General features: G+C 31.5%; 1 long non-coding RNA gene across 2 annotated transcripts in view; it reads left to right on the top strand.

The window, feature by feature from the left end:
- Positions 1-897: 897 nt before the first annotated feature.
- LOC127153193 (uncharacterized) overlaps positions 898-13,151 on the top strand; it is a 59,878-nt gene continuing 47,624 nt past the window's right edge. For both annotated transcript variants that reach the window (XR_007825211.1, XR_007825214.1), the window contains exon 1: positions 898-1,077. This is a non-coding gene — a long non-coding RNA (uncharacterized LOC127153193). The remainder of the gene's footprint in view (positions 1,078-13,151) is intronic.

Here is a 13,151-nt window from a genome sequence, read left to right as displayed (position 1 = left end):
ATAATAAAAAATAAGGGAAAAAAACACTCTGAAGCTCAGATCTGAATCAAATGATTCGCGATCCGCGCTCCGAAGTTCTAATCTGAATCAAAAGTTTTGCGTACCCGCTCTAAAGTCTCGATCTAAAATAAAAGGTTCGCGCTCCAAAGATCCGATCTAAATCATAGGATTCGCGATCCACGCTCATAAAAGTTCCGATCTGATTCAAATGATTCGTGATCCTTACTCCGAAACTCAGATCTGAATCAAAAGATTCGCGATCCGCGCTCAAAGTAATTCACAAATGATTCACGAAGTTCTGTTCTGAACGCGAATCATTCAGTTCGCGAAGTGATTCGCGAGCCCGCTCAGAACGTCCGATCTGTATCAGAAGATTCACGATCCGTACTGAGTTTCCGATCTGAATCAAGTGATTCGCGATGTGAAGTTCCGATCTGACTCAAACGATTCAAAAAACCCACTCCGAAGGTCTGTTCTCGCGAATTGAATGAGCTTCGGAGCGTGGAACGCAAATAATTTAATTCGCGAAATGATTCGAAGCGCTCTAAAGTTGGGATCTGAATCAAATGATTCGCGATCCGCGTTCTGAAGTCCCGAAGTGATTCGCCAAACGCGGAACTCGATCTAAATCATGATTCGTGATTTGGGATCCGATTCGAGCTTCAAAACAGTTGATTATCAAAAAAAGCTTAATATGTCACGCATTACTGCATGTGCTTTTTTTTAAATCAGTACACGCGATGTCAAATATGAAAATGAATGGCTGTTTTGATCTGGGTTTTGCTAGTGAATCTTGAACTGAATGATCAAAGTCACGAGTTCGAATCAATCGGAGCGGTTCAAGCGTAAATGACTCACTCAATTGATTCGGTTTGTCTGTTCCTCGCTTACCGCGTCTTCAGCCATGTTTACACGACGCCGTCAGTACTACTGCTGGCTAGCTCGCTAGTTTTATAAGATTAACTGCAACAAGCATAAAAGTATGATGGTTACTAATAAAATATCCACATTTCCACTCCGAATATAACTGCTTTCCACATCGAAGACGTCCAACAACAAATCAACGAACATATTCAGGTGAGGTAACCGCGGTTTACTGCTAACTAGTGACAAGACGCCATTAATATGACGAGCTGCAGCTCAAAATACATGTTGGATTGAAACATTGTGCATTTTGACCGAGTTTGTAGCTTAATTCACTATATTTGAAATAGTTTGAGCCCTTCAGTGCATTTGGTGACTGTTTAATAGGATATCAGTTGAAAACATCCAGTAATCTCACACCATTTAAGTGAATGTCCTTTTATCCGTATATAAATATTTGATAACTTCTTGTATCTGATTGTATTAGTCTATATAGGGACAGTCAATTTAAAAAGAGCAAATTGGAGAAGCAGATGAACACAAAACACCATTATACTATAAAGAGAGTAAACTTTGTCATTCAACTGAACTGTGCATCTCTCCATCTCGCTAACTGGCTAATTTAGATATCAATATGAAGATAAAGGCCTATTAAAGTCTATATTACCACTGTTGGTTGTTAGCCTTAGGAATCTCATAGAGCATTTGGACCCAGAAACGGTGACGCATGATGTCAGGCCTAACAAGCGTATACCGTTATCATTATAGTTATCGTTTTTAGCTATCGTTCTTGTTAAGAACGGCCATTTAGAGGCTCAAGACAGGTAAATGCTCCCTCTAGCTTCTATTATCGCCATAAATGACTCCTCAACCGTAATAACCTCAGTCATTCATTCCCATCGTCTTTTGTTCGGCCCAGTATGAAGGTCACTTTCAGCCTCCCGCGCTTCCATGCTTTGTCGGAGGTGTGAAAGCCGCCGGCCACCCAACCGCCTTCAACCCACCCGGCGTGTCAGAGCGCGTTTCCCCACAGCGAGCGAAGAGCCTGGATCAGCACCCCGCAGGCACATCGGCTTGACGTGTGGCTAGGAGAGCGGCGTAATTAAGTCCGTCCCATGACAGGGCGAATGAGGTTGAAAAACTTCAACCTGCCAGTGACTTCCAGTGCTTTTGAAATGAAAGTGGCTGCGTTTAGCTGGCCGTGGAAGGTTAGCTCGTTAAGAGCAATTTTGCACGGTGAAACGTCAGATTTTGTGGAAGGTTGATGGAACGCAGATCCAGTTTAGATGCTACGTTGTATTTTACTCCTACGTTGTGCAAAAACCCTCCAAATTGGCCGCTGGCACCTCGTCCTTGTAAAAGCGCTACTATACCCTCTAAAGAGGCGTTAATTTTAATAAAAATGTTAAAAAACGGTTTTCACATGTAAGATGTTCTTGGATATGATAACCAGTCAAAACGTACTTGAATATTGATGGTTTCGCACCAGATGTCTTATGCAACATGTCAAGCCAGTGCTATTTTCGCTGTTCTACCAAGTATGTGTCACATTCCACTTCTTTTTCTATTTAATATACTTCAGGATCCACTGACAGTGTGATGGACTGTGAAAAGCCCCTGTAGATCAATGTGTAGAACTAAGGATTGCATCTCTTTACATCAGGGTCGTTATCTGGCGCGTTTCTTCACTTTAGAGATTGGCGGTTCTTGTTGATCTTCAGACAACCTTGTAAACAATCTTCAAACACGTGTAATCGCGCTATGTTTTTTGGATGTAGGTGACTCAACGCGCCTTCATTTGACAGTGCTCGTCTGGCTTTTCACAACACGAGCTGTTCTGCATTCAGCGGCGGTTTCGCTGAGGGAAAGCACCTCTCGGGTTTTCAAAGTAAATGGTCTCTCACGTTCTCTCTCTCGCTCTTTTGCATTGATGGAAAGTCTGAAGTGCCTTTTTAGGCGTTTGAAACTTATGCACACAGTAATGGATTATTGAAAAGCAGCCTGAAGGTGGTTTTATGAGGGCTTTGACATGATCGGACGAACTTGTTTTTTTTTCTTTCTTTCATTCAGAGATTCAAGCTCAGCTCCAAATGCTGGAGACACAAAGGCTCATGACACAGTGGCTGTTCTAAAAGTGAAAAAGTATTCTGTCTTATTTTTGCTCATTTTAAGGCCAGAAAAAATAATCATATGTAAATCTACATTTAAAAAAAATATATATTTTTTAAACTTATTGGATGACATTTTATGAGAAAATACTATTTCAGTCAATTTGCTTAAAAATGTCACGTTTACTTCAACGCTATCTCATGACCAATTCATACATATTTTATGAGGTGGCTAATTTGTACAACCTTACTTGTGCAATTTGTGTGAGGAGGTTAGTGCTAATAGCCTTGTGGGCAGTTGCGCTTTGGGTGTCCCAAGTTTGAATCCCACCTTGTGGACCTTTCCCGATCCCATCCCCGTCTCTCTCTCCCGCTTGCTTCCTGTCATATCTCCACTGTTCTATCCAGAAAAATGCAAATATGCAAAAAAGAAAAAAAAACAAATTTTATAAAATTGTTTGTGTGAGGGGTAGGTTTAGGGACGAATTTGGCACCTTGTAAAATACGTAAAATTTTTTAAAAAATTGTACAAATTTGCCACCTTGTAAAATTTGTACGAACTGCCATGAGATTGGGTTGTTTATTTTAATGTCTCTTGCTATTTCTTTGTAATTAATTGTCCAATTTACTAGCAATTGTTTGTACAGCAGTTTTTTCATTGTTATGTGAGAACGTGAAAAGCAAAAATGTTTGGTAACACTTTATTTTGATAGTCCATTTTAGACATTCTACTAACAGTAAGTAACTTTGCAACTGCATGTCAACTAGTCATTAGAGTATTAGTAGACTGTCTGCTTAATATAACACTCTTCTAAACTTTGCAATTATATGTCAGCTTATTCTACTAACCCTAAGCCTAACCTAACAGTCTGCTCTGAGAGTTAGTAGACATGTAGTTGCAAATGAATGAGAATTAGTTGACAAGTAGTTGCAAATTTACTTATAGTTAGTAGAATGTCTAAAGTGGACTATCAAAATAAAGTGTAACCAAATGTTTTTATCTAAAGTTTATTTAAAGTTTTTTTAAGTTGTTGAAGTACACTTTACAAGAAAATATTAATTCATTCTACTTAAAAATGTCACGTTTATTTCAATGCTATCTCACAACCAATTTGTATGTAGTTTACGTGGTGGCTAATTTGTACGACCTCACTCGTACGATTTTGTATGATTTGTGTGGGGGTATGTTTAGGGGTGGTCCTTCATACAAATTCCTATGAATTTGGCACCTCAAAATAAGTATGATTTTAGTTAAAAATTGTACAAATTCGCATGTACAAATTTGAATCGTACAAAAGTTTTTTTTTCAAAGTTATTGGAGTACATTTTACAATAAACATATTTCAGCCAATCTGCTTCAAAATTTCACATTTATTTCAACGCTATCTCTCAACCAATTCGTACGTAGTTTATGAGTTGGCTAATGTGTACGACTTCAATCATACGACTTTAAACTAATTTTTCAAACACCTAACTTGTATAAATTAGCCATCTCGTAACATACATACAAATTGCTGCAACATACAAATTCAGTGTTTACTTAAAGTAGTTTAGCTTATTGTGCCGTTAACTTAGCGGCATGCTAACGCCAGTGCAAGCTGTTTTTTAAATGGCATCTATTACAGCCATGTAAATTGTAAAAATTCTTTTTTGAAGTTGTAAATACAGCTCATTGGAGTATGTTTTACAAAAAATACTATTTCCATCTTTCTAGTTAAACATTTCACACTTAATTCAGTGTGTTAAAGTAGTTTAGCATATTGTGCCGTTAGCTTGCCGACATGTCAACGCCAGTGCAAACGGCAAAAAAATCTCTAAAAAATGTCATCTCTTACAACCATATAAACTGTACAAATTATTTTTCTAAGTTGTAAATACAGAATATTGCAGCATGTTCTACCAAAAAAAATACTATTTCTGTCTTTCTACTTCAAAATTTCACACTTAATGTGTGAAAAAGTAGTATTTTACCCTATTGTGCCGTTAGCTTAGCAACATGTTAACATCATTTCAAACGACAAAAAATCTCTAAGAAAAGTCATCTATTACAACTGAACAGTAAAAATTATTTTTCAAAGTTGTAAATAAAGATTATTAAAGTATGTTTTACAAAAAAAAGTACTATTTCTGTCTTTCTACTTTAAAATTTCACACTTAGTGTGTGAAAAAGTAGTAATTTAGTGTATTGTGCCGTTAGCTTAGTGACATGCTAACACCAAGGTAAACGGCAAAAAACAACCAAACAGTAAAATTATTTTTCAGAGTTTTAAATACAGATTATTGGAGTATGTTTTACAAAAAATATTATTTCCGTCTCTCTACATCAGAATTTCACACTTATGTCAACGTATTACTTGCAGTAGTTCAGTGTATTGTGCCGTTAGCTTAGCAACACGTTAATTCCAATGCAAATGGGGAAAAAATCTGAAAAATATGTTAGATTACAACCAAACTGTAGAAATAATATTTTTAAAAGTTGTAAATAAAGATCATTGCAGTACTTAGTGGTAATTCAGCGTATTGTGCCGTTAGCTTAGCAGCATGCTAACACAAGTGCAAACTGCGAAAAAACTCTGAAAAATACATCATCTATACAACCAAACTGTAACAATTATTTATTTGAGGGTGTAAATACAAAATATTGGAGTATGTTTTACAAAAAAAAATATTTCCGTCTCTCTACGTCAAATTTTCACACTTATTTCAACGCGTTACTTGTAGTAGCTAAGCGTATTGTGCCGTTAGCTTAGCAACACGTTAATTCCAATGCAAATAGGAAAACAAAATCTGAAAAAAAAATCTTAGATTACAACCAAACTGTAAAAAAAAAAAAAATTTAAGGTTGTAAATAAAGATCATTGCAGTACTTAGTAGTAATTCAGTGTATTGTGCTGTTAGCTTAGCAACATGCTAACACAAGTGCAAACTACCAAAAAAAAAAAAACCTCACGTTCATCTATACAACCAAACTGTAAAATAATTTTTTTGAAGGTGTAAATACAAATTATTGGAGTATGTTTTACAAAAAAAATACTATTTCTGTCTTTCTACATCAAAATTTCAGACTTAATTCGATTTGTTACTTAAAGTTGTTTTGCATATTGTGGCATTTGCTTAGCGACATGCTAACACTAAAGCAAACAGCAAAAAGTTCTCTGAAAAATACGTCATTGATTACAACCAAAGTGTAAAAATTATTTATTTGAGGGTGTAAATACAAAATATTGGAGTGTTTTTTTTTAATACTATTTCTGTCTTTCTACTTCAAAATTTCACACTTAATGCGTTAAAAAGTAATAATTTAGCGTATTGTGCTGTTAGCTTAGCGACATGCTAACATCAAGGTAAATGGCAAAAAACTCTGAAAAAAGTCAGATTACAACCAAACAGTAAAAAATATTTTTTGGAGTATGTTTTACAAAAAATATTATTTCCATCTCTCTACATCAAAATTTCAAACTTATGTCAACTTGTTACTTGCAGTAGTTCAGTGTATTGTGCCATTAGCTTAGCAACAAGCTAATTCCAATGCAAATGGGAAAAAAATCTGAAAATATCTTAGATTACAACCAAACTGTAAAAATAATGTTTTTTAAGGTTGTAAATAAAGATCATTGCAGTACTTAGTAGTAATTCAGCATATTGTGCCGTTAGCTTAGCAACATGCTAACACAAGTGCAAACTGCAAAAAACTCTGAAAAATATGTCATCTATACAACCAAACGGTATAAACACAAAATACTGGAGTATGTTTTACAAAAAAAAATACTATTTATATCTTTATACATCAAACTTTCAGACGTAATTGGATTTGTTACTTAAAGTTGTTTTGCATATTGTGTCCATTCGCTTAGCCACATGCTAACATTAAAACAAACGACAAAAAGTTCTCTGAAAAATACATCATCGATTACAACCAAAGTGTAAAAAAAATCTGAAAAATATCTTAGATTACAACCAAACTGTAAAAATAATATTTTTAAATATTCTGTAATATTTCCGTCTTTCTACACAAATTTCACACTTAATGTGTAAAAAAGTAGCGTATTGTGCCGTTAGCTTAGCGACATGCTAACATCAAGGTAAACAGCAAAAAACTCTGAAAAAGTCAGATTACAACCAAACAGTAAAAAAGATTTTTCAGAGTTGTAAATACAAAATATTGGAGTATGTTTTACAAAAAATATTATCTCTGTCTCTCTACCTTAAAATTTCCCACTTATTTCAACATGTCACTTGTAGTAGTTCAGTGTATTGTGCCGTTAGCTTAGCAACATGCTAATTCCAATGCAAATGGGAAAAAATATCCAAAAAATGTAATAGATTACAACCAAACAGTAAAATTTTTTTTTAAGGTGGTAAATAAAGATCATTGCAGTACTTAGTAATTCAGCATATTGTGCCATTAGCTTAGCAACATGCTAACACAAGTGCAAACTGCAAAAAAACTCATGTTCATCCATACAACCAAACTGTAAAAAGTATTTATTTGAAGGTGTAAATACAAAATATTGGAGTATGTTTTACAAAAAAAAAAAAAAAAAAAAAAAACTATTTCTGTCTTTCTACATCAAACTTTCAGACTTAATTTGATTTATTACTTAAAGTTGTTTCGCATATTGTGGCATTTGCTTAGCGACATGCTAACATGTCAAAAAGTTCTTCGAAAAATATGTCATTGATTACAACCAAACTGTAAAAATTATTTTTCAAAGTTGTAAATAAAGATTTTTGAAGTATGCATGAAGTTGACTAGCAGTTTCTGAGTGAAAATAGTTTTTACACACATTTTTTTTTTTCTTGTTTCTGAAATCCACTTTGTTTCATGCACAGACGGAGAGATATCAGACAGGCGGCTCTCAGCTCCTATTAGACGGCAACTGGACGCGTTCAGATAACTTTAACCTTGTCACAGGCGGTTACGGCAGCGCTCAAAGCTAAGTGTCATAAAATTGACAACATCGCCGGCTATTTGAAGTCCCTTCAAACTCTTACATCCGTTTTCTAGTCGAGCTGGCGTGTGCTGATATTTTCCACCTTTGGATGGATAAATTGGCTTTTAATTAGCATTACAATTTAATATTTTATGCTGGAATTATTTTTGATGACTTGTAAATTGACGTGAACGGCGGGAGAAAGCGGTTGCCGTGGAAACAGCGGCGGATGTTTATTTATGAAGCGGTCCTTCGCTGTGACCCGCTCATAATATCGGCGTAAGGCGGCATGCTAATTGAAGTTACGCGTTCATTATGTTGAACTGGCGAGCGAACGTGCGGCCGGTGGCGGTGCTCTGCTGAACGGGACTCGTGCTGTTTATTTAGAGGATTGTAGAGTAACCTTATAACACGGATCTCTCCAGCGGCAGCCCTCTCACACATTCACTCATTATGTAACTCCACAAATATATTCATTCCACTGTGAATCAAACAGATATATAAAGAAACGCACGGGTGAAGAGTTTAAAATATCTCAAGAGCACATTGAGGTCGTATTTCACTCCAGAATCACAGAAAAAGAGTTTGCATGAAGAAAATGATTTTATTATTATTATTTATTTATTTATTTATTTTTTTTTTTACATTTTCTCTTACTTTTTTTTTTTTTTTTTTTTTTTTGCATTGTGACAATAATTTCATGTACACACGCATACTTATAGTTGATAATTAACGTTTGTACTATAATTACATTTTGTATTTATATTATTGCTTATATTATTTCTTAATCTATTATTGTTATTTTGTTTGGGTGAAATATATACTAGACCTTATTTTATAATAATTAAAATATGCATATCTTTTAAACATAATTGCATTCATTTAGACATTTTTTCAAACAATACATTGAATAAGAGGCTATAATAATATTTATTATTATTATTATTATTATTATTATTATTATTATTACTTCCAAACAATACATTCAATAAGAGACTATATAATTAATAATAATAATAATAATAATAACTATTATTATTATTATTATGTTTTTCTTCTTCTTTCTAATTATCATTACCTTCATAATTAAATATGTATGCACATCATGTTGCTTTTTTGGTAGTTTTGAATTAATTTTACAAATCTTTAATTGTTTTTTTCACGTTCTTGATGCATTAAATTAATGAGAAAGATATCTTTTTTTATTTATATATTTATTTGCATTATAGCAATGAGAAAAATGTCATTTTTATTTATTTATTTATTATTATTATTATTGTTGTTGTTGTTGTTTTTTTCCAAACAACACATTTAGTGAGAGATTAATATTATTTTTATTTATTTTTTTCTTCTTCATAATTATTATTAGTAGTATCATAATTAAATATTTATGCATATCATGTTGCTTTTTTGGTAGTTTTGAATTAATTTTACAAATCTTTAATTGTTTTTTTCTTCACGTTCTTGATGCATTAAATTAATGAGAAAGATATCTTATTTATTTATTTATTTATTTATTCGTTTTATTTGTTTATTATTATTTATTATTTATTATTTTGTTGTTGTTTTTCCAAACAATACATTCAGTGAGAGATTATTATTATTATTATTATTGTTATTATTATTTATTATTTATTTTTATTTTAATTATAATTATTACTATTAGTATCATAATTAAATTTTTGTTCATATCATATTGCTTTGGTAGTTTTGAATTAATTTTACAAATCTTAAAAAAAAAATTCTCAAGTTCTTGATGCATTATATCAATGACAAAGATATCATTTATTTGTTTGTTTGTTTGTTTATGTATTTATTTATTTATTGTTTGTTTGTTGTTTTTTCCCAAAGAACACATTCAATGAGAGATTATTATTATTATTGTTGTTGTTATTTTATTATTATTTTTTTTATTCTTCATAATTATCATTAGTGTCATAATTAAATATTTGTACATATAATGTTGCTTTTTTTGGTAGTTTTGAATTGATTTTACAAATCTTACTTTTTTTCTCAATTTCTTTGCATTATATCAGTGAAAAAGATATCATTTTTATTTATTTATTTATTTATTTTATTTTATTTTATTTTATTATTATTATTATTATTATTATTATTATTATTATTATTATTACTGTTATTGTTGTTGTTGTTGTTTTTCCAAACAATACATTCAATGAGAGATTATTATTATATTTATTATTATTAATTGTCATTAGCATCATTTATGCATATTGTGTTGCTTTTTTGGTTGTTTTGAATTAATTTGACAAATCTTTAACTTTTTTTTCTCAATGTCATGATGAGAAAGATGTAATTTTTATTTTTTATTATTATTATTATTATTATTAATGTATAATTTATTTTTTTTTATTCATTTATTTTTGCTGGAATGGGAAAATCTTCATGGTTTTAGAAATGAGCACCATATTTATTTCTTTTCATTATTACTGTGTATGAGTGAAATACATCGAGTGCTTGTTTTGTGTGCGATTCACCCGTAGCTTCACTGATGACTGTTTTAAAGTGTTTTAAGGCGAAGGCCGATCGCCGTCCATGGAGTCGTGCTTCACTTGAGCTGTAAATGAGCTAATTAGCCGCATAATTGGCCGAATTAAAGCTCCAATCAGTGAGGCTTTTGCTGTCAGAGGTCCTCCAGGTAACTTAAATCAGCTGTCGCTCGAGACGCTGAAAGGAAGACAAATTTGCCCAGCCGAGCGAGTAATGACCCGAGCCGCGTGCGAGGAGGTCTGAGGAAAGCAAACAAAAGAAGCTCGATTAGCTCAAAGGCCTCTTCATATGCCGTAAGAGCGGCTTCATTACGCTGTGTGTTTTTCCGTCTGCTGCCCGCTGTGACCGGGACGAGACCCACCAGGTCACCTGTGCTTCAACTGCTGTTTCATGTCTGAGTTTGTCCTCTTCGGTATTGGAGATGTGCACTTTACTTTCCAGGGTCTTCAGTTTCAGCAAAGTGGAGTAGTTGGGGTTTTTTTCCATTGATGCAGTCACTATCAGTTCTGAAATGTTCAGACAGAGCACTTTTACATTTTAGTTGACAAGGCAATGGAAGTACAGATTCTTGCTTGGAATATGTACACGTGTATGGATGTTTATTTATTTAATTTTATTACTTTTTTCTATTTATGGATGAATGATGAACAGCACCTGGTGTTTTTTGAATGAATAATGAATTGATTTAATTTGATTTAATATATTTAAGTAAGTTACTTTTAAGTACACAAGTAAAAATACGAAAATAAAAATGTATAATAATAATAATAATAATAATAATAAGTATTATTATTATTATTATTATTATTTTACTATAGCTTTATTTAAGAAACAAAATCAATAAGTGGTTTAATTATCATTATTACTAGTAGTAATAATAATAATAATAATAATAAAAATCGGAATAATTAAAAATAGTGTGAATATCATAATTTGTGCAAACAATTTCATTTAATTTAATTTTTATTTAATATTTTATTTAATATTTATTTTTAATTTAATTTAATATTTAATTTAATGTAATATTATTCTATTCTACCCATTAAAAACTGAATTTATTAGTATTATTATGCTTTTTTGTACTCTATGAAATAATAAAATGCATTAATCTTAGAAATTTTGACATTTATCTCTTCCTCCCACAAAGGTATTAAATAAATAAATAAATAAATAAATACAATATTTTTTAAAAAACTAAAACAGTTTACTTATTTAATGTATTGTTTTATTATTATAATAATTATAATATACATTTTTAGATTTAAATAAATGAATTTTAAAATAAATGTGTACTTATTTAATCTATTGTTTGGAATGTGAGTAAAAAATGTTTTTTTGTTAATAAAAAGTATTATTATTATTATTATTATTATTATTAGTATTATTATTATTATGGTTTTTTCATAATTTTGTGTTCATTTTTGAAATGTTGAGATTTATCTGTTCCTCCCACAAAGGTATTTAACATATATATTTTGTAAAATGTATTATTTATTTATTATTTTTAATTAAACTGTTTTTTTTATAAACAGTTTAATAATTTATATATTGTTTGGAACTAGCACTGAGTTTTTGTAAATAAGTATTATCATTATTATCATTTTGACTGTAGGTTTGTGGGAGGAACCGATAAATATTAAAATTTCTAAAATTAATGCAAAACTAGAAGAAAACAATTACAGTAATTATTGTAAATTTGCCAAAGTTAACTAAAAACAATTTAGTCATTATATATCAATATGTAAGTTAAAAACAGATTTGGCAAACTGGTTATTGGACGCTCAAACATCAAAACAGTCTGTACTGTATCAGATTTTGCAACTTATGTGATTTTATAATCAAATTATACTACATCATTGTGCCTATGTACACATTTCTATACCAAATTAACATTTTTGTTTGCACACATTTATTTATGTAGGATAGTGAAGGGAAAGCAGTCATGTGATCTCCCATAATGCACCTCAGTAAGGTCCCGCTGTAGTGGCGTCGGTCCCGTGTGAATCGAGCGTTAAATGGTTCCCGGTGTAAGTGCATAAACGGCAGCTGTTTCAACATCTTCATTCCCGTCTGGAAACGCACAGATGGCGGAACAGAAATACAGGCCGTTCTCATCGACTGCTGCCATAAACAATCGTTTCACACGGCCCGGTTTAGACGACCTCTGGCGCGACGCTCCGTCTGACGCCTGAACGGACGCTCGTTTGCCGTAATGTGCTGTTTTAACGAGTAATATTTGATAAATGCTGTTTGTAATGTGTTTATGAAAGTCAAAGAGTTTAGGAGATCGCTGTTCGCTGACTAGACCGCTAGATCAACACAAACAGACTAAAAACCAATGGTTAGGATTAGTCTGATATCAACCTCCACTGCTGCTTTTGTACTTTTAAATTCATTTTAGAAGTTTGAATAATTTTATATGTTAAATGTTAAAGTTTCAAAATACATTTTATAATAATAAAACAATAAATAATAATAAATAACAATATAATTATTATTATTATAATTATTACAATTTCTGATGTAAGCTAAAATGACAACAACTTATGAATCATATTTTATAATAATAATACTAATTTATATTACAAATGTTAAAAGTTTGTTTATTATTATTATTATTATTATTAATATCAGTATCATTACTGATATAATCTAAAATGACAACAACATCACATTTAATAATAATAATAATAATTTTATACATTTGTGGTTTATTATTATTGGTATTATTATT

This window comes from Labeo rohita, chromosome 22, assembly GCF_022985175.1.
Source record: "Labeo rohita strain BAU-BD-2019 chromosome 22, IGBB_LRoh.1.0, whole genome shotgun sequence".
NCBI classification, from domain to species: domain Eukaryota; kingdom Metazoa; phylum Chordata; class Actinopteri; order Cypriniformes; family Cyprinidae; genus Labeo; species Labeo rohita.
Note: the sequence above shows the minus strand (reverse complement) of the source record. Positions and strands in the feature narration are given on the sequence as shown.